Here is a 20,334-nt window from a genome sequence, read left to right as displayed (position 1 = left end):
TTTGTGGGGAGTTTTTTTGCCCATACACGGAGGGGAACGACTGCAATGTGATGCTGACTGAAAATAAGTGAAGCTGGAAAAGCTGGTGATCTAACTAGCAGACAACAAAACAAACTGAGGGCATTGGGGGCATAAAGTTGCCAAATAATTGCAATGTTGGAATGTTGCATAGCAACAATAAAGATCCTCTGTGTTTTTATAGTCAGAGTGGGCATTATATACAAACCCGATCTGCTGTTCCATCAGTGAAGAATTGCATCCAAAAACCTGGAGCCAGTGGGCACAATAGAGCCAAACACAGTTAATGTTGTTTACTTGCTGTGGTCTTCTGTGTTTGCAGTCAATGTCTTCAATTGATCCCGCTTAAAAGCCTATCCTTGATAAAGGTGTTAAATTAAACCACTTCTCTGTAGCTGATGAATTGTATTCACCCTCTTTGGCAAGGGGATGAGTCTTCCCACACATCCCTCCCTGGCTCAGGACAGCACTAATGCCTTGTTTCTGAGATGCAGGTTCACCTGCCCACAACAGCACCTCCTTCACCCTGTGTTTCGTTTGGATTTCCTCCTGCCTTTTGCTGTGATCTTTGGCAAGTACGGAATCTCTCTTTCTTCTGCCAGGTCAGTTCTGCAAGTGATCAGCAATAAATTGCAAAACAGTTTAAATCACAAGCAACAGTGAAACTCCCCACACTCACTCTTCTGCCCCTTCTCTGTCCCATGTTTGCCACGGCAAATATTGGCTGTTTTGATTGTTATTTAACCACATGGCTGTGCTTTGGCAAGAATTGTCATCCTGCTGACTAGCCTCAAATTGCAGGGGCTCAAAGCCATTTTCAGTGGCCTTTTCCTCCATTGCAATTAGAGGGGCAAGGTCAAATAATCACACAACAGAATTGCTCTCTGCTTCTTTGAGGTGATTTTTTTTCTGCATCAGCTGGAGATGGCTTTCATGTAACCTGGGACTACTCCAGAGCTCAAAAACTAAATATTAACACCCCCCCCAGCAAACCAAACTCAAAGAAAGAAACTCCAAACACCAAAAAAGCCCAGCTTTTAAAGTATTATGTGGGGAATTTCAGCTGGACCGAGACCCCTAATAAAAGCTGACTGGGAATGGAGGCCTTGGTCCTGGCAACATGCACCCTGAGAAGAGGAGAAAAACACCAGGAGAACAAGGACACTGTTCCTGTGAGAACAAAGATACTGTCTCAGGAGAACCAGGACTTGTTTTGAACAGAGTGACTGAGAAAAATATAAACATCAAAGGAAAACAAGGACAGATGTGTAGAGATGTCATGACTAAGAAAATCCACCCATTAGCTGTAAGAATTATAATTTGTGTACTTGAACTGACCTATCTCTGTAATATACGTATGCAGAAAAAGCTGTATTTAAGAGGCTGTAAACTGCAGCTCGTGGCTGCTGCTTCCCATTCTTTCCAATAAACTTTCTTGCTGAATATTTTCTGTCGTGGTCCGTCCCGACAACGACAGTTTTGCACGTTGTTTTGTTGGACACAACGTGAAGGTCAAAAAGCAGAAGCTCTTATTTTTTTTCCCCTCCCCGAGCGTCGCGCTAACAAAAGCGAACGCCGGCAGCCTTGGAAATGAAAGCTCAGCTCCTACAGCCCAGGCAACGTCACTTTGGGCTTTCTCAAGCGTGCACACCTTGGCTGAGTGTCTTGACTCAGCCTGGAACATGCCTCCTGTGGGAGTGGGTGATCCCAGCAGGAGCACATCCCTCAACATCCCTCAACATCCCTCAGCCCCCGGCGGCCGGCGGCGGCCGCAGGTCACGCCACGAGCTGAGTTATGCGGCCACCTGCCCGCCAAGGGCTCTTTGGAGACCTCCCTCAGCTGGTTTTATGAGTCCACACGTTGAGATTTGGATTCACGAGCAGCTCATCGGGACTCGCAGCTTTCCGTCCAGATTTCTCCAGCCCGCCGCAAATCTTTTTAGTGTGGGACCAGGTGAAGTTAATGACACACAGGGCAAAACCAACTGGGCTTTTTTTATTCTTCCTCCTCCGAGCTGGAGGATGCTCAAATACTTCATTCCCTTTACTGCTCGGATCCTTCTAATTTCCAGCCTAAACTTATTCTCCCCCAAGGCATCATTTCTCATTTGTTCTTGTGTCATGGTTATATTTTATATCTCCAGCAAGGACAAATTGCAGATTTAAATAGCATGGATGCTGGAAAGTTTTGCCCAAGTACAGATGAAACAACTTTCTTGCAATAATTACATTGTAGTTACTGTTTTCATCTGATTAGCTGGAAATACACTGATTTTTCTCCATCTGTATTTCCCATAAAAGTTCCTTTCTATCAACAGTTTATACGAATGTTACTCTAGAGGGGGTTGCTGTAGTTACTCTAGATTAAAAAATATAATATCTTGTCTTAAAATATGTCTGATCATTTGAATCACTGTTACTCCCTTTATGACATCCTGGAAAAGAAACAGCAGAAGAGGACGTGGAGATCTATAAAACTGTAGGAGGGAGGCAGAGGGAGGGTGGATTGAGATTGATTTCTTACTATTTCCACCCATTCTGTGAGTTCTTGGAAATTATTCTGAGGTTTCTAAGTACGTCAAATATCTCTCCAGTCAAGGAAGGCCCTGAGCTGGGAGGGGGAACTCGTCACACGAGTTTTCCATGTTGTCCCTCTGTCCTGGTCACACCCCAGGTGAGTTCTGTTACCTTGGGCAGGAGCACAGCAGAGCTGCACTGGCAACCACGGCTTTGTGACCCTGCTCCACTAAATGGACACAGTATGTTCCCCCTCCAAATATTCAGTGAGAATCTGTGCTTTGTTGCAGGAATAAATCTTCTCTCTCACACTTTTCCTAATTAAGTTGCCTAAAAGCAGAGCAATGCCCCGAGTTTAAGTCACATTGTAGCACCTTAAAACTTACAGAGGTGGGTGAGAGACTTTTGAATGCACCAGAGCACCTTCATTGATTTCAGTAGCAGTGAGCTTTGTACAAGTACCCAAATTTACAACTGTAAATAAATAATTTCAACAATGGGAATCACTGCAGTAACATGTACCGAAATTCCAGCTATATCAGCTTCTTTTTCTCTCTAACCACTTAAAAACATTTAAAAGTACCAGAGAGGTATTGCTTGTGCTATCACAGTAAAAAAATTGAAGAAAATGGAGTTTGCTGAACCTACTCTAAGGTTAACTCTCCCCAGCAGTGTGCAATTGTTCCAACAATGTTTCTGAATACTCTTGATTTGAAAATGTCAGGAAATCGCTTTTCTTCCCAGTAAAAGTCTGTTCCAGGTTTCTGCTGTCAGGCAGAGCCCTGTGCAAATGCCATCCCTCATATTCCACATTTGATGTCAGTATGTTGCTGCTGGGTGCAGTTCATCACTGCCTGATGTTACCTTGAATTTGAGCAGAAAGTCCGGAAGAATTCAAGGAGAGAAGTGTTATTTCTCAGCCAAACACATGGAGAGGGATGGAAATGACTGTCCCAGGTACATCTGTTTAGTTTGGTGCTCAGGAATGGAAAAAGGAAGGTAAAACCAAGGTTTGTATATTGATGGGGTTTCACAAATGCACTTTCTCACAGCCTTGCTTCTTTAGCCAAGTCTTCCTCCCTGAAGCAGTAAAAAAGGAAAGTGATTCATTTTTTTACTCTCTACGCACAAAATAAGATAAAATGATGTAGAATTAATACACATGCTCAGAAGTGAATCGGTGTAATTAAGGGATTAAGGCTGGGGAAGCTCAGATGAGTGAAGAAATGGGTTTGTCCACTCTGTCCAGGCCAGGTAATTTCAATTATTGGAAAATGAAGAGTCTAAATCTGGAAGCTCTCAGGAAGGTTCAGATCTCATTGAAAGGGTGGAGAATAATTTCAGAAAAATCCTTTGGGAATCTAGAACTGGTATTTTCAGGGCAACATAATGACTTTTCAGCTAGTATCCATGGTAGATTGGTGATACAGCAAAAAAAAAGGAAAAAGTGATAGCAGAGGGGTTTTCTCTGGGAGGTTTATGGATTCAGTTAAGGAGGTATTGATCTACTCAGTAAATGCTGAAATCTCTGAGTTTCTTCCTGCAGTCAGGAGATCTGGTATCTAAAATTGTACTTTTCCCCCTCTGATATGTGCAATATATTTTATAGCTCTTAGAACCATTTGCATGTTAAGGAGTTCTTCCCTGAGCCTCAGTATTGGCCAGCTTGAGTATGTACCAACACCACAATACACAGTTGTGCTGGCCCAGCACTTCCCACTATAAAACCTTTTTATCTTCCTTTAAACAAACAGTTTAAGCTGAAATTTTCTGTGCTGGGTGCCTGTCTCTGGTTTGAAGGACTCAGCAAAAGTGTCTGAGCTGTTTCTGTGAGCAGGGCTAGGGAAAAAAGGATTATTTTAGGAGTGCTAAGCATGCCTTCTATTGTCTGAATGAGGAAGAGAGTCTGTACACTGGTCTTGACGTTTTAGAACGAGTTTGCTCTTCTGAGGTGGTGTTGACCAAGCTGGGCACATGTTTATCTGTCTGTCCACAGTCACCACTACTCCACCTGCCCCACTGCTTGCCAAGCCTGACCAGTCCCGAGCTGGCAGAGGGGACAGCTCTGCTCCAGGGAGAGGAATTCTCCACCACAACCTGTGCCAATGGAGCAACAACCACGTTAGGGATCTCCATGTATTAGCTCTGACTCTCAGGACAGCTGGGACAGAGGCAGGATGAGGGTTTTCCACAGCACACACCCAAGAAGATGCACTGGGAAGGTGACCCATGGCAAGGGGTCACCTCAGGGCAGAACTCCACACAGTGGAAGATTTCATGTGGGGGGAATGGACAGTGGAAACAAGAGGTTTATTCTTAGCATTTCTGCTGGGCTGAATCCAGAAAGCCAGATGATGCTCCTTCTGATAAGCAAATGTGTTTTAACTGGCTTCAGCAAACCCATATGTACAGCTGAGGAGTTGTGTTTCCCTTAAGTAAATTCTCCTGATGTGAATTTCCAGGCTGAAAAAATGGTTTAGCTGCAGGACCTTCTTAGTGAGCACATCTGCTCAACAAATTTGTGCAGCATCACATCTGTCACTGGATTTACCAGAACTGCAGAGCTCTGGGAGGACAAAAAAAAAAAAAAAGGATGGGTCAATTTTTGGCTTGGACAATGAACTCAGGAAAAGTTGGGGGCTTGAAACTACCTAAAAGACCAACACTTTATCATCGTGCAGCTGGCTAGTTTGGCTGAGCAGCACGTTGTGGGTAGGAGAACTGCCAGCAGAGAGATTTAAGCCAGGATCTGAGCCTTAGGGACACTGCTGGAGGAAGATCCTGCAGCTTTTGAGCAAAGGAACAGTCTGCTTCCACCTTACCCCATTGCTCATGTGCAGTTGTCAGGGTTTTTTTTTTAAAGAAACTTTTTAAAGAAATAAAAACAACACAAACCCAACAAATTTAAATTAAGAAACCTGACTCAACCACTACTAGCACTCAAATTTTGTGCCCTCTTGCCAACGTCTTGCTCATTTCTTGCAGCAAATCACAGTCCTACTCTTTTTAGTATCATCTGGGGTTTTAATATTTCCTTTCAATATTCTTTATTATTTTGTTTCTTGTGGCAGCAGTTGCTGATCTGCCAAGGCCAGAGGATTACTGACAGGTAGTGAGGACTTGTCTGGCAGCAGGGCCCTCATCTTCTGCAGGTCACTGACATCCCAACCCCACAACAGTGCTCATCTCTGGCATCATCTCCTATATTTCATTTGTGCTTCTGCTCTTTCCTTTCTGCACTTATCTTCCAATTCCGTGGTTTGTCACCTTCAGCTTCATTCCTACACCTCCTGTTTTCGCTGTCCCTTCTGTCCAGTTGATAACTAGATTTCTTGTACATGATCCTTGTCCCAGCCTGTCTGTCCTTCTGCCTCTCCACATCTGTCTGTGGTGCCATCCTCCTCTGCCAGTGTCCCGTGTCTGCTGTCACACTGCAACAAGAGCCTGTGCCACAGCTTCGTGGCAGTGCCCTCAACTTTCTTGTGCAATGATTTCCATGATTTCTGGTCCCACAGAAACCCACAGCGTGGTCTGCAGCCCACAGCTGGAGCTGAGGTGGTAACCAGCTGCACAATGTTCTGCATGCTCCAGAAAGTGCAGGAATTACCCCTGTCTGTGACCCCGACCCACCTCCACTCTCCTGGGACACCCGCCTGCCTCAGCAGCTGTTCCTTCACTGGACCACAGCAAACCTCCCTGTGATGCCACCTCGGCTCTCCAGCTCACCAGCGTCCCTGGGCTCTTCCCAGTGCTCCCCTTGCTCTCTGACCTCTTTTCCAGCATAATTGTGGGAGCAGACACCAGAGGAGGGAGGTGAAAAGTGCCACCACGAGAGCTGCAGGGCGATCCTTGGGGCAGAGCTGGTGGCAGTGAGGGCAGCAGAAGGGTGGTCTGTGCAGAGGTCTCAGGGGGTTTCTCGTGGAGCTGTTCCCTCCTGTCTTCTCCCAGTTGTGCACACACCAGCATGGAAGTGCTGCCATGTCACTGTTTACTACTTAGCCAGGGATAGGGGGAGTATTTCTCTCCTCTTAGGCTACAAGTGCTGACAGCCAGCCCTCAGAGACATAATGACCAGCCAGTGTGAAACTGTTAAAATCACCTCATAAATAACTCTTAATGCACACAGAACTAGGAGTTGCTGTTGCTCACAGATAAATTATTCACTGCCATTATAGAGCATTAAACCATGGTTGATATGGAGGTCTCCATAGAGGTTTCATTAGACACCAGAGGTTTCCTATAGATTTAACCATCAGGGAGCTACACATCTCTTGCTGCTTGTCAGCTCTACCCTGTTAGAGGTAATGCCCTTCTGTACAGGAGTACTGGGATGCTAATGGCCAGGAAAATGCCTCTTAATGGGAAAAAAAAATAACAATCTCAACGTTGTTAACATTCAGTGGCAGAATGCAGTTTGTAGGGAGATTTTTGATCTCCACATAGTTGGGAAGTTGTTTGTTTTTGCATGAATATATTAAGGGAGTTTAATTGGAAACGGCCCTCTTCCAGTCAGGAACTGGGGAAAGGGCAACACTTCAGACTGGCCTGCCATGCCAAGGCAGTGGAGATTTCCAGACCTCTGTAGTTAGCTGGGCTGGGACAGATGTGCTGCTGTGTGTTGTGGTGGACTTGGCAGTGCTGGGTTAGTGGTTGGACTTAAGGTCCAGCATTAAGATCTTTCCCTACCTTGGTGATTCTATGCTCTTCTGTTGCCTGTGACAGAGCAGAGCTACCACAAGCCTGTCTGCCTGTGCTGCCATCCCAGCCCCACACTGCCTGGAACAAGCCCCCTCTGACAGGACCCATCCTCATCCCCATCACTGCATGACTCAGGGTTTCAGCCAGCCAGACCCTTCCACCCAGCCACAGCCACCAAACAATGCTACAAGTGCACCCAAGATCCCTGTGATCAGGGGAGAGAGTGACCGAGCCCATGCATGGTCTAAATCACCCTTTGGAGACTCTCCATTTTGGAGACTTTTCCATTTTTTTTTTGGTCATCTTTTCTATTGCTACCATAATACAATCTATTTTAATATTCAAGTATTTAAATCACAATGTCAAATCACTATGTCAAAGGCATGTCCTTTTTGGCACTCCAGTGAAATTGTACTTATTCTCCAAGCTGTTGGAGCTGCCATTCACATGCAATTAATGTGACTACGCCTCTGATGACTCTGCTGACACTAATTAGAGGTGTGAATAGGAAATCACACCCAGCAATGTTCTCTGTTGGGTCTCCTTTTCTGCCATTCCAACCTGCTGTTTCAGCTTAACAGTGGGTGGACAACTGCAAAGTAGCCACATAAAAGTGGGCTCACTGTGGCTCAGCTGCATTCATGGGAAAATTATTAGGACTTCTTGTGTACCTGATGGAAGTGGCACTGATGGGATGGACTGACAGACTGTGCTCTGCCTGGAAAACTCAGTGTGAAAAGGAGAGAGCTCTTGTGGTTGCCAACACAACCAAAAGGATTCAGCCACATCTGGTTTTCTGTGCATGTGTGGGAGGACTGTGCAAGGACAAGGTGAAGTTCTGGTTGGCAGCACCACTGCTACACTGGATTACTGCAAACCCTGTCACTGTCTCCTTTAGAGACCTCAGAATCCAAGCCATTGAGGGGATGAGGGGATTTGCAGTTTTTGTAGACCAAATGAGGGGTCTTCTGACAGTTATTCAGGGCTTCTATGCCATAGCTCCAGTCACTGCTGATCTCAAATGAGCTGGAAGAGCCCGTGTGTCAGGGTGGGTGTGCTCAGTGAGGCACATTTGTCTCTGCCTGCTGCCTGTCCTGGCTGAAACAGGCCCCATCTCCCTCCTGGAAAGCACAAAGGGAGATGAATCACAGTGGAAAAAGAGCAAAAATTTGAATAAGACAAGGAAGGGCTTATAAGTTTTGTGGTTGAAGCACAGCTTGAGTCTCCCTCTGGAATCACCACTTTGTTTCACTGATTATCTAGAGAAATGCAGCTTCTGACATAAAGAGACTAAATTAGGTGATGTGATTACTCCTTTAAACTCAAATCAGGTACTAATCCTTCAGGCACCCTGATCTTTCTGGCTTCTCTTCCATTCCATCCTCAAAGTACAAATTAAAAAGGTGAACTATTACTACTTAAATAGTTTTCAGAACTCTGATTATTTTTCTGACCCCCATTTCTCCCTCAGCAGGATAGAAATCATGCTCACCGAAGCTGCAGCAAACCCAAACCTTTACCAGGGAAAAAAAAATCTGAGATCTGAAGGGAGAAGATAGTGGGGAAAAAATAATTAACTGTGCTACTGAATGAGTGAGAATTTTAATCCTTACCTGCAGCTGGGCTGTGTTTTGCTGATATGGGGAGGAGAACATGATGTAGTTTGGCCAGTCCCAGAGCCTCCCAAAATGTCCTGCTGAGTTCTGCCTGAGTTCTTGTCCTCTGAGTCCATTCCCCTGTGCTGGTGTGGGCAGGATCTGGCTTGGTGCTACCCCTTCTAGGTAATTGTTTTCCCTGCTGTGACACACTCGTGTATGAAACAGGCAAAGAGAGGGTGTAGAAATGTTGCAAGTCTTCAAAAATGTTTTATTCTGGTATCTGCATGACTCTGAGTCTGCCCTGGTGAGGTTGTTGCCATGAATACCTGATGAAACAGCGTTCAGTGACCAGGTATTTTAAAGTGCCCCCAACCTCGTTGGGTTGTGATAAAGAGGATAAACAGAGGAACGCACGTCCTCGTGTGAAAGCCAAAATCACATGTGGCAGAGGTAGTCAGAAACAATGAAATCCAAGACTGAAGAATGAAAGAGAAGGATAAAGCCTTGTGCTTTAGTATGAAGGGAAATACGTGACAGAATCTTTCATCTCTGACCACGTTTGCTGCAAAGTAATAAGATACATTGACTCTGAGTGGAGAAGATAAGAGACTGGAATAAAAACCCAGTTTCAGTACAACAATCATGGGAGTTAAATTATTACCTTGTTTTTATTACTGCAGGCACAGAAATATAGTGGAAAGATGTAGCTACAGGGGAAAACTCCAACAGCCAACAGGACGAGCTGCAAACACTTGGGGTTCACTTTTGAAAAGGTGAATGCTTGAGGTACTTTCCTCCTGTGAAAGTATCAGAATAACACTGCCTGTGGATGGCTTGAATGCCTTAAAATTGTGGCTGTAGCTCCCAGATTTAAGTGAAACTCTTGGGAAATAGGGGTCTCCTAAAGCAAAGCAGTGGCACCAGTCAGTTTGTGCCAGAACTGAGGTTGTGTAAAATCACAGACTGAAAGGTGCTCACAAGGTGACCTCTCCTCTGCCACCACAGAGCCCCAGCCCCTTCCACTCAATTCAATATTGGGGATCTGTGCAGGGGTTTGAGGGTTTCTTTGTCCCCACTTAAAACGTAAGGAAACAGAAATCAACCCAGAATGCCCTTTTTAAAGTGCAGAGTGTACTGCTGAGTTCCCAGATTTGCATGCAGCTTCCTAAACAAGTAGGCTGATTTTACAACATGCTGAGCAGCTTCTGAAGCCAAATAGAAATTCATCTGAAGACACAGCTGGGTCACTAATGTGGAAAGGGCTTGGGAGGAAAGGCACTGTGTGAAGGAGTCTGTTGTGCTGTTGCTTTGACTCCACAGACTTCCAGAGAGCCCCTGAAGCTTAAGCAAGTCTAAAGATGCAGGTATTGGACAGCATTATTGTGCTTTTTGGAGATCATACATTGCAAGTCTGAGCTCCAAAAGAAGATCAGTCTTCCTCCTGTTTTGTTTGCCTAGATGTCCTCTGCTCCCAGGACATGAGTTTCTATTTGCCTGTGTTTCTTATTTGGCTTCTGGAAGAAGAGATGGGGACATGCAGGTCATGTTCTCTCCTGGCCACCCTCTGGGCTGCCCTTTGCTCACAGTGCCTCAGGAGACATCAAGCTAAAAGTCCAGGTCCAGCTCTTGGAGCACCAGGAAAGCACAGACTTGAAGCCAAATATTTTGGCTTTGATCCTCTTTTTGGTAGCAAGTCAGACCAATCACTGACAAAAATTTCCATGCTCAATCCAGCCCTGTTTAGGGAACGTCTGGATCCTGAGGCAGTGTCCACCTATGCTGTTAATTCAAACTGAATTAGGTTTAGATTAGATATTGGGAAGAAATTCTTCCCTGAGAGGGTGGGGAGGCCCTGGCACAGGTTGCCATACCCAGAGAGGCTGTGGCTGCCCCATCCCTGACAGTGGGAATCACAGAATCATTGGTTTGGAAGGGACCTTACAGATCATCCCTTTCCAGCACCCCTCCATGCACAGGGACACCTTCCACTAGACCAGATTGCTCCAAGCCTCGTCCAACCTGGCCTTGAAAATGAACAATAACATGTGGATTAAACCAGCATTTCTACTATAGTTTAAAGAAAAGCTTTCAAAGGACCTGCTGAGACAAAACCACAGTTTCTGGACTTGAATGCAGTTCTAATTACTAGAAATTACCTTCACAGGACCTGGATATAATTTTGTGGCAGGAAAGGTGGGTGGGACATTAGGAGTAGACATCAGTGGACTTCAATCTGCTTCCATCAGTAGATATCTGTCCATTCCACCCATGACCTTTCCACAGGCCTCTGTTAACCCTTCTCCACACTGAATCTACTGTTCTTGGAAAAGTGATGAAAAAGTAAGGGCTGTTCATGGCATGGAGGTACCTTTGATCCATGGGGAAGCTGAAGTGGAGGGAGGCAAAGGTTCTGAGAACAGAGTCCTGAAGGCTTGGAGGTCAAACCTCCAGCCTCTGCTGCCAGAGCTGAGGTGAAAGGGGAAAGTCAGTGTGGGCTTCCTTAGGTTAGAAGTTGAGTTCACTTTGGACACGGGAAAAAGTGAGGCTACATCAAACTGATGTCGTGGGCATAAGGAATTGCCAGTGTCCTGTTGGGGAGTGGGACCTGCAAGTCAACAAACACAAACTCCCTCCCTCCCAGGGCCCAGCAGAGGCAACTCCCAGAGGGACTGAGCTGTGCTGGAATGTCTCCAGTGCAGCCATTCCCCTGGCAGGGCCATTCCCACATTTTTTAAAAGTAAGGCTTGTCACACTGTTTCCTTCAGGGGTAGGTTAATCCCAGCATCCCAGGGCGTGTGACATGACTTCTCCATCACTCAGGGCTCCTTTTCCCCAGTGCTTTCTCCAGCTGGGGTGGTGTCCATGAGTTGCAGTGACTCTTTTGGAGCAGGTCTGCTGTCTTTCAAAGGAGACCATGGATCAGTGTGGAATGTTATGCTTGAACACTAAAAATATGGAACACTCAAAAACCCCAATGTTTTTGAAGAACACAGATTTCCCCATTTACTCAGAGCATCACAAATTCAGGTATTTCAACCCCAAAGCACCAGAACTGAAGGTATGTTTTCATGTGAAGTGATTGTTTCCATGGTATCGAAATATTTAAATCTAATTTCTGTTGTCTAAAACCTTTTATTTCAAAACTTAGTTCTTTTGAAGTTCCAGTTGAAGAACAAAAAAGCTCTGCCTTTCATTGTGGATCACTACAGTCTTATCAGATTGCTGCTTTTGTAAAACAAAGTTTTTGCGGGGTTGACAAACACTTTTAAATTTAAACAGCTTCCTTTGGTTTGAGATTTCTTCAGTGAAAAAATATTCCCATGGGTTCTATTTAAGGCCTGCTGTTATGTGCCTTAAAAAATAAAAAAAAAAATCCTACCAAAAAGTGTCATGAACCAGAATGTGTTTTATTCACCCTGAGATAAACTGCAAATAAAACAATGCCTGTGAGGAATGGGGAACTGGAGAGAAATTTTCAGGCACTTCAGTGTGCCAAGAAATCCGAATACTCATCAGTTATTTCTGCTACAGCTCGAGGTTTTATGAAGTTGAGATATTTAAAGAGTTCTCAGTAGAATCCAGAACCAAGAGAAATCATGTTTTTATTCTGAATATGAGGTGAAGACCTGGTTCCTTGAATGTTTAACAGAAATTTCGGATCTGTGTGTGCCTTGGGGAGATGTATCTGATCCAGCCCAGTGATGTTTTGAACTGAAGGCCTCAAAAAAGGCTCTAAAGTCCCTTTAAAGACTGTTGCTTCCTGCTGTACTTAGAGATCCAAGAAAGAAAGAAACAAAGAGAAAAACTGGCCTGGTGGAAGATGTCTCTGCCTGTGGCAATGAGGTTGGAATGAGATGGTCTTTGGGGTCTCTTCCAATCCAACCCAATTCCCTGACTCTATGATTAAGGTGGCAGAAATTTTACACCCGACACTCAAAAGTCAGATCTGAGGGGCACAAGTTACAGGGAATGCTGTGTGGTGCATCATCAGGTGCTAATACACATCTTGGTTTTCAGTGGTTAATTATTAAATATCTGAGGATTTGCCTCCTAGCAAACTTTGGTTTGGAGCATCCAAAATTATAAATCAGATTCTCCTCCCTTCACAGACTTGGCACTAAGTATCTTGGCAGTACACAATATATTCTAAGGGTGTGGCAATACGTGTGTATATTAAACACACTTAACTGTATCCTTTTGAACAGCATGAAAACCTGATAGTTTTGTAAAAATTTAAATATATGTTCATTAGACTTTTTTTTTGCAAGTGAATTTGGTGAAGCTTGGGAAATACCTTGTTCACACAGAGGAGGATTGGGTACCCTCTTAACCAAGCTGGAGATTTCAAAGTGTCTCCTCTCTCACCTGTAAGTAAAACTAAATACCTGGGATCTCATTCCTTCTCATACTTCCTTTGATTTCAAAGAAGACTTTTTATTATTATAAATACCTCTGCCAAAGGATTTCATCAGGGAAGCAGGAAAGTGCAGCTGTTTGGGTTTTTGGCTGCATGTGGAATTGTGGAGGGAAGGAGACACGGAGATGTGGAGGAAGGACCACAAGATGCATCACTGGACAAAGTTCTGGTCGAGTCTGAAGTAAAATTTAATGCTCTGGATGCAGTGAGATGGGCTTTGTTACTGTTGATTTGAGTTCATTTGTTTTCATATCTAAACATATTTCTAAGTGAGGCTCACCTGAGGTACAGCTACTCCCAGAGGAGGGGGGAACATCAATGGTAAACGGAGATTACTTTTATCCAAATTCTAGAGTCCTGATATACCTCAGTTTTCACTTTCTCAGCACATTTTATTCAATTTTATTAGGTCATTTAGCAAATAATTTTAATTTTCTGCTTAGATCTGAATTTCTGAAAGTAATGTACTGTTGTACAGTTAATGAGTCTGCTAATAAGCTCCAAGAAAATGTGATTTGCGAATCATTCCGGGACATAACTGTCACTCACACCCTATGCCAATTAGCATAACCATTAGCAACTATCCCTAAGAGATCCTTGAAATTTAAATGAGCTTTCCTAGGATCCCTTTTACCAGGGAGGTTGAAGCTTTAGCCTCACATGGAAAATGCAGCCTGGTAAAAAGCAATAATTCATTAAAGACAAAGTATATCTTTGGAGGTAAATGCCCACCTGGGTTCTGAGCAGCAGCAATCTCTCTGTGAGGCACTTGGTGCTTGCTGGCCCTTACAGGGATGTTAAGAGGAGCCATGGCTGATTGAGTACTTGAGAGGACAAGAGGTGCTGCCAAGACACTGATACAGCAGCAAAATGGGTGGCATTTTATTGCAAACACGAAGAACACTTCAACATTAGGGTTTGTTTAGGGAGAAATATCTACCCACAAGGTCCTATTAAACCTGGGTGGATTTACTGACTTGGTGGATTCGGTTTTCTTGAAAAAAAAAAAAAAAAAAGCTGTGCAGAGGCTGGTGAGGTTGTGGGTGAGGTTGTGGGTGAGGCTGCAATGCTCTCAGGTGCTGCAGGGACCAGGGCTCCTCTGGCTGCAGGCAGATTTCATGTGGTTGCAATTCCCACTGGAATTCATGAATGCTTCACTTCACAGGCGGCCCCCCACTCAAAACAAAGCACTTTCCTCAACACTCTGCTTTTATTTTGATCTCTTCCTCTCCCAGCTCTTAATTCTTTGGGCTCCCAGGACCAATTCTGTCGCACGTTTTAGGAAGAAACGGATCTTCAAGGATTTATTTCGGATGGGAACCTCACCGAGATCTTGCCATACCATCACAGAGATGTCTTCCTGCAGGTGAAGGGTTAGCCAGGCTATCCATCAGGCAGACACAGCACTTCAAATCAAATACAAAAGCTTCAGACTCAGGAGGAGACTGCTGTGGCTTGGGGCTATAAAATAAAAAAGCAGGTTGTATTAGGCAGCTTTAAAGACCCAGCAGAGGTATTGGCTTCATCTCTCTTCTTTTATCTTGCCTTCTCTCATTCACAAAAGGAGAAATCCCTGTACCTGCTGCTGATTTCTGCCAGCTAGAGTTGGGTGGTCCATCAGGGCCCTCTGTGGCCAGAGCCAGCTCATGAGGTGATGTCCCTGAGCCATCTCCTTTCCTCCCCACAGCACAGGGAACAGCCTTTGGGGCAGGATGTGAACCCCAAAGCTGCACAGCTCCCCTTGTGCCTGCATGTACACATAGATCTGTTACTTACTGCTGCATCCACGTAACTAACCCACGAGGTGCAGTTCAAATTTGGCTTCTGTGGTTGGACAAACGTGGATTTGAAACCTCGTGCTCGGGAAAGCAGCGCAGGGAGGTGCTCCTGGCTGGAGAAGGGAGCTCAGCAACGTGGTTGAACTTCTTCTCCTGAACTCCTAAGTTTTAGTTCAAAGTCCAACTCCTGGTCCTGCCCAGGACACCCCAACAACCCCACCCTGTCCCTCAGAGCGTTGTCCAAACACTCTTTCTTGAGCTCTGGCAGCCTTGGGGCTGTGCCCACTGCCCTGGGGAGCCTGTTCAGTGCCCAACCACTCTCTGGGAGAAGAACCTAAGTTTTAGGCTGACTCCATCCCACTTTTAACTGAGCAAGTGAACATGAAACACAGGATTAAATGGAGCAAAGATCTAACAGCCGACACAAGTCATCCGGAGGAGATTAAAGGAGTCGCACAAATGAACAAAGCAGGTAACACACTAAGGTAAGAGAGGGGATAAAGTTTGTCAAGATCAAGGCAGTGCCTCAGAAATGGTGTTATGAATTAATGGCACAGTAAAACTGAGCATTAGGCTGAGGAAATGCCTTGGGTACCCTGTGAAAGGCTGTTTGCTCAGTGGCCTCCCGAGGGGTTCCCCTGCCATCACTTGCTCCCATCTCCTGGAGTGGTGTTTGCCCAGCACAGCCTTTCAAGAGCAATGATGGGCTGATTTCCTCAGATCCCACCTGCTAATGACTTGCACAATCATTTGTTTTCCTATTTCCTCCATGTTAATGCAATATTGAGGACTTTGAGGACTGGGAAAAGGATGGACACAGAGACAACACAGAGCAAACAAGGCCAACAGATTACGATGATGATTATTAAAAATAACATCAAACAGCAGCTGGAACCTGATTGATTAGAGATGACTGGGAAGTCCAGAAGGCCTTAGAGCACTTTACAGGGTCTGCTTTTGCCTTTTCTGAGGGAGCCTGAGCAGCTGCCGGGGGCTGTGTCAGGTTTGCACAGGGGGGTCCTGCAAACCCATTTCATGTCTTGCCAAGGCTCTGCTGGGCAGGTACAACCCTCTCAGAGCTGTCAGTAAGCAGCTGTATCTCAAAGGAACCTGCAGCTCAGGCTTGGCTAAGCTCAATAAATACCAAAGCTCCTTATTCAATATGGAGACCCTACAGAAATTCCTGTTTTCTGTAGCAAGCCTAGGAGAGGGTGGTTCTCAAACCATTCCCAGCTCAGGCTTTTATATAAGACCAGAGTTTCCTTGGCCATGTTGGCTGTTGACAGATGAACATTTGCCTTATTATTTCTCCTCACAGGAAAATCTGGGGATGTATAACTCATATTTTCATGCAAGAGACCAGGTACAGATTTTTTGGTATTTGCCCTTAATTGCCTTCCCGGTTTTTGTTAGACAAGGAAGGATATTAATGGGATTGCACAATGGCCAATTAGTTTTAAAGGTCTTTAGTTTCATTACTTATCTGGAATAATTTGTAATCTTCCTATGACAAAGGCAGCTGAGGAACCCTTTTGGATAATAACACTAAATCAGGCTGCTGAAGCACACAGCGATTAACATATACAAGGGATGTTATACCAAACAGAAATTCAATTTAGCAGATCTCACAACTCCAACCATATCCCAATTATATTCATATCCTTCTGTAGACTTCTGTTTCACCCTCTTATTCCCATCTTCAGAGGTCTCAGCATGAATCTATCATGTTTCCTCACGTTCTTGTTCTTATGCAGCCTGTTCACTACCCACCATTTTTTTTTTCATAATGTTCTTTGATCTCTTATTTCTTTACTGATCCCTTATGATGCTACAGAGGCAAAGGGGTCTGTGTTACCAGGAAAATAAGAGAAGGCACGTGCACACTCCAGCCCTTCCCCACATCTTAGGGATAGAAATACACTGACTTTGCTGTTGGTCAGAAGATGCACAAGTTGAACAAGACTAGTTCAGTACAAAACTTAGCCTTCCATATCTAACCTAGCTGGGGTTCAGTGTTCTGGGGAGAGGTGGCAGCCCCTGAAGCTCAGGACAGGGCACTGAGAGGGCTGATGGGCTTTTCTGCCACTTGAGCAGAAGAGAAGAAACTCGGGTGCAGACATTTGAGGCACCAGCTGTTTGCTCAAGCCCCTCCCTGTGCTGTGACTGTGGCATTTGCCAGCTGCCAACTTCCTTCTCTGTTTCAAACCATCAGAAAGGCAGATGGATACCTGTAAAAGGGTCTTTTGAAAGAAGTATAATATCACTGCCCTTGCTACAATGCAAATAGGAATAATTTTTTTTGCCTTTGACCACTGGCAAAGATTTGAGAGAGAAAAGCATTGAGTGGGACAAAGCAAGCATGAGTTGAAGACTTTCTAAGTAGAGCCAGTTGTATCCCCTAATAGGAAGTAAAATCCTCATTAATGAGCTGTTATTACTTTAAATAATCAGGTTGAAATCAGCTCATGAGGAGCTGAGCCGTTTAAGTGAATCTGCAGACAAAGCAGATTCTTATTATGGGACCTGCCTGTCTGTGCTATCTCTGATTGTTTCTTCCCAGCCTACTCTGGGCACATCAAGGTAAATTGTTTTTGTCAGCTGAGGATACTGGTTTAAGTGGAGGATTTTCCTCTGTATGGTGTGAAGATTACATCAGTTTTTTATATAGTGTGGATGACACCTAAAAGTTGTCCTAAGCCCATTGAATACAGAGACAGCCACAGCAGCATCACAGAGGATGAGGCAACTTAGCAGCCAAAAAATCAGAGACTTCAGTCTGTGTCCTGTTTTTCCTCTCACTCCCATAAACCTGCAATGGACAGAGCAATGATGTTACATTACTTCTGTCTTTCTGTTTTCTTTCTTTAAATTTATTTGTTCATAAGCCAGGAAGATTTTTTCAGCAGCACTTAGAACTATAGAATTATAGAATCTCCTGAGTTGGAAAGAATTCATCAAAGTCCAACTCCTGGCCCTGCCCAGGACACCCCAACAACCCCACCCTGTCCCTCAGAGTGTTGTCCAAACCCTCCTGGAGCTCTGGCAGCCTTGGGGCTGTGCCCACTGCCCTGGGGAGCCTGGGCAGTGCCAACCACCCTCTGGGGGAAGAACCTTTTCCTGAGATCCAACCTGACCCTCCCCTGGCACAGCTCCAGCCAGTCCCTTGGGTGCTGTAGTTGGTCACCAGAGAGCAGAGATTGGTGCTGCTCCTCCACTGCCCCTCGTGGGAGTGTCCATGGTCAGAATGCAGTGCCACTGAGACTGATCTCAGCTGTCACCTCTCAAATGCCCCTGCACTGCTGGAAGTGTCAAACAAGTTTGTCAAAATGTGGGCAGCTGCCTGCACACAAAGCATTCACCTGGGTCTGGGCTCTGGTACATTTTTAAGTGTTAAATGCTGTCTCTTTCTATAGGTAAAATAGGCAATAAAATCCACTGCTTTCAAATAACCAGAACAGGCAGAAAAATGTGAAGCCAAAGCATCTCTGTTACATGGCAGGTTCTGCTGTTTGTTGGTTATTGTACAGCCATAAAAATTGAAACCAATTTAAACATGTCTGTGTGCCAGTGAGCTGGCAGAGCTCTGCTTGCTGGAGGGAAATGAGGAGTTGGCCTGACTCTGTGTGGGCTGGGTTCTTTGTCTGCATTAGTTGCTCACCTGTAGAAACACAGCAGCATTTCTTTCCTTTGCCAACCTTTTTTAGGCTTCTCCAGGCAAACAGTGGATTTTCTGTGGCACCTCTGCTAAAGCATCTGCCCTGAGCAGGGTTTTAGTGATGTGGGACAGACGCCTGGTTTGAGTCCTCCATCTCACAGTCTGCACAGAACATCCAGAGATGTGTACATGTGTCTAGCCCTGCCTGTGTCCAGGTGGAGCTGTTGCTGGGAAGGTACCACTGGGCATATGCTTGTGTGGCTCTGAGTGTGTCCACATTTACAGCAAAAAGCCAAATGCCACCCCTGTATCTTGTACAATAAGCTGGTCAGTTAAAAAAAAAGGAAAGAAGAGAGAAAGACTCCATGAAAGTGCTCACAGAAGGCTGATTAATGAGCTTAGCCCTTACAAGACACCAAAGGGCACCATGTTGCATATGTTGACTGCAGGAAAAGCTTTGGTCAATAGTCACACACACAACAGAGGCTCCAAACACACCGCACACAACTGTATGAACCAGGTTTCATCACTGCCACGTGTCATAAAACTGCTTATTATATAGTGTGCCTCTCAGGATTTATTGTCACCTGGTCCCTGTCCCATGCAGAGCATTGACCTGGGAGCCATGAATCCACAACTTCCATTTCTACCTCTTCCACAGTGACAAGGTGGACTGATTTCCATCCAACTGATTTAAATGAGGTGCCAGGGAACCGCGATTTAAATCACTGGTGTTTACTTTTTACATTGGCAGGAGAGGCAGCTTTAATGATGTATGGTCCTGCTGCTGTGGCTAAAATCTAAATTCCTGGAATATTCCCTCTAGATAATCTCCAAAGTTCGTGCTTTTGCCTCTGGCTAGGGAGCTGCACACAGGGGACAGGATTCTTGGCACAGCCGGGCAGTTTGGAGCTGCTGCGCTTGTATTGGCAGCCTGGAACAGGCAGCTCAGAGGGAAGGTGCCAAATGGGTTGGTTTTAAGTACCTCTTGGCTTCTGCTGAGCAGAGAACTAAAGGAGAGAGTGCTCTGGAGAGCAGGAAAGCACAGGAAGGGGTTTGGCAGGACTGCTGGAGCAGACAGGAGCGTGTCTGAGCCGGGCAGTGCTGAGCCGTGAGCAGCAGGACGGGGCAGGAATTGGCCGAAATGCTCATACAGGCAGGACAGGACAGTGTGAGCCATGTGCAGCCAAGGAATTTGAGTTTTCCAATATGAAGGTATGAAAAGGTATGAAAGGATATGAAGGTATGAAAAAAAAAAATTCAGGTCTGGCTGGCTGGACAATTCATAGTGTAGCTGTACACTACAGTCTCAGGGACTTTGAGCATCCTGGTCTAGTGGAAGATGTTCCTGCTCATGGCAGGGGATTGGACTAGATGGCCCTTAAAGGTCCCTTCCAACCCAAACCATTTTCTTATTCTCTGATTCTATACTATTAATTAAAAGAATATTTTTTAATGGAAAAGCTTGAAACTTTTTGATAAATAATTAGTAAAGAGATGGTTGATATGCAAGGTGGCCTTTCTTTTTTTTCTGCTAGCTAAAAGAATGTTCTATAAAAACAAAGTCATTTCAGTCAATAATTTGTTTAACCTTACATTAATCAGTTCTTCATTTTTACATTTTGCAGCATTAAAAAAGGTGAATGCCATACT

This window comes from Chiroxiphia lanceolata, chromosome 17 (assembly GCF_009829145.1).
Source record: "Chiroxiphia lanceolata isolate bChiLan1 chromosome 17, bChiLan1.pri, whole genome shotgun sequence".
In the NCBI taxonomy this organism is placed as follows: Eukaryota; Metazoa; Chordata; class Aves; order Passeriformes; family Pipridae; genus Chiroxiphia; species Chiroxiphia lanceolata.
The sequence above is the reverse complement of the archived record's forward strand: the minus strand, read 5'-3'. Positions refer to the sequence as shown.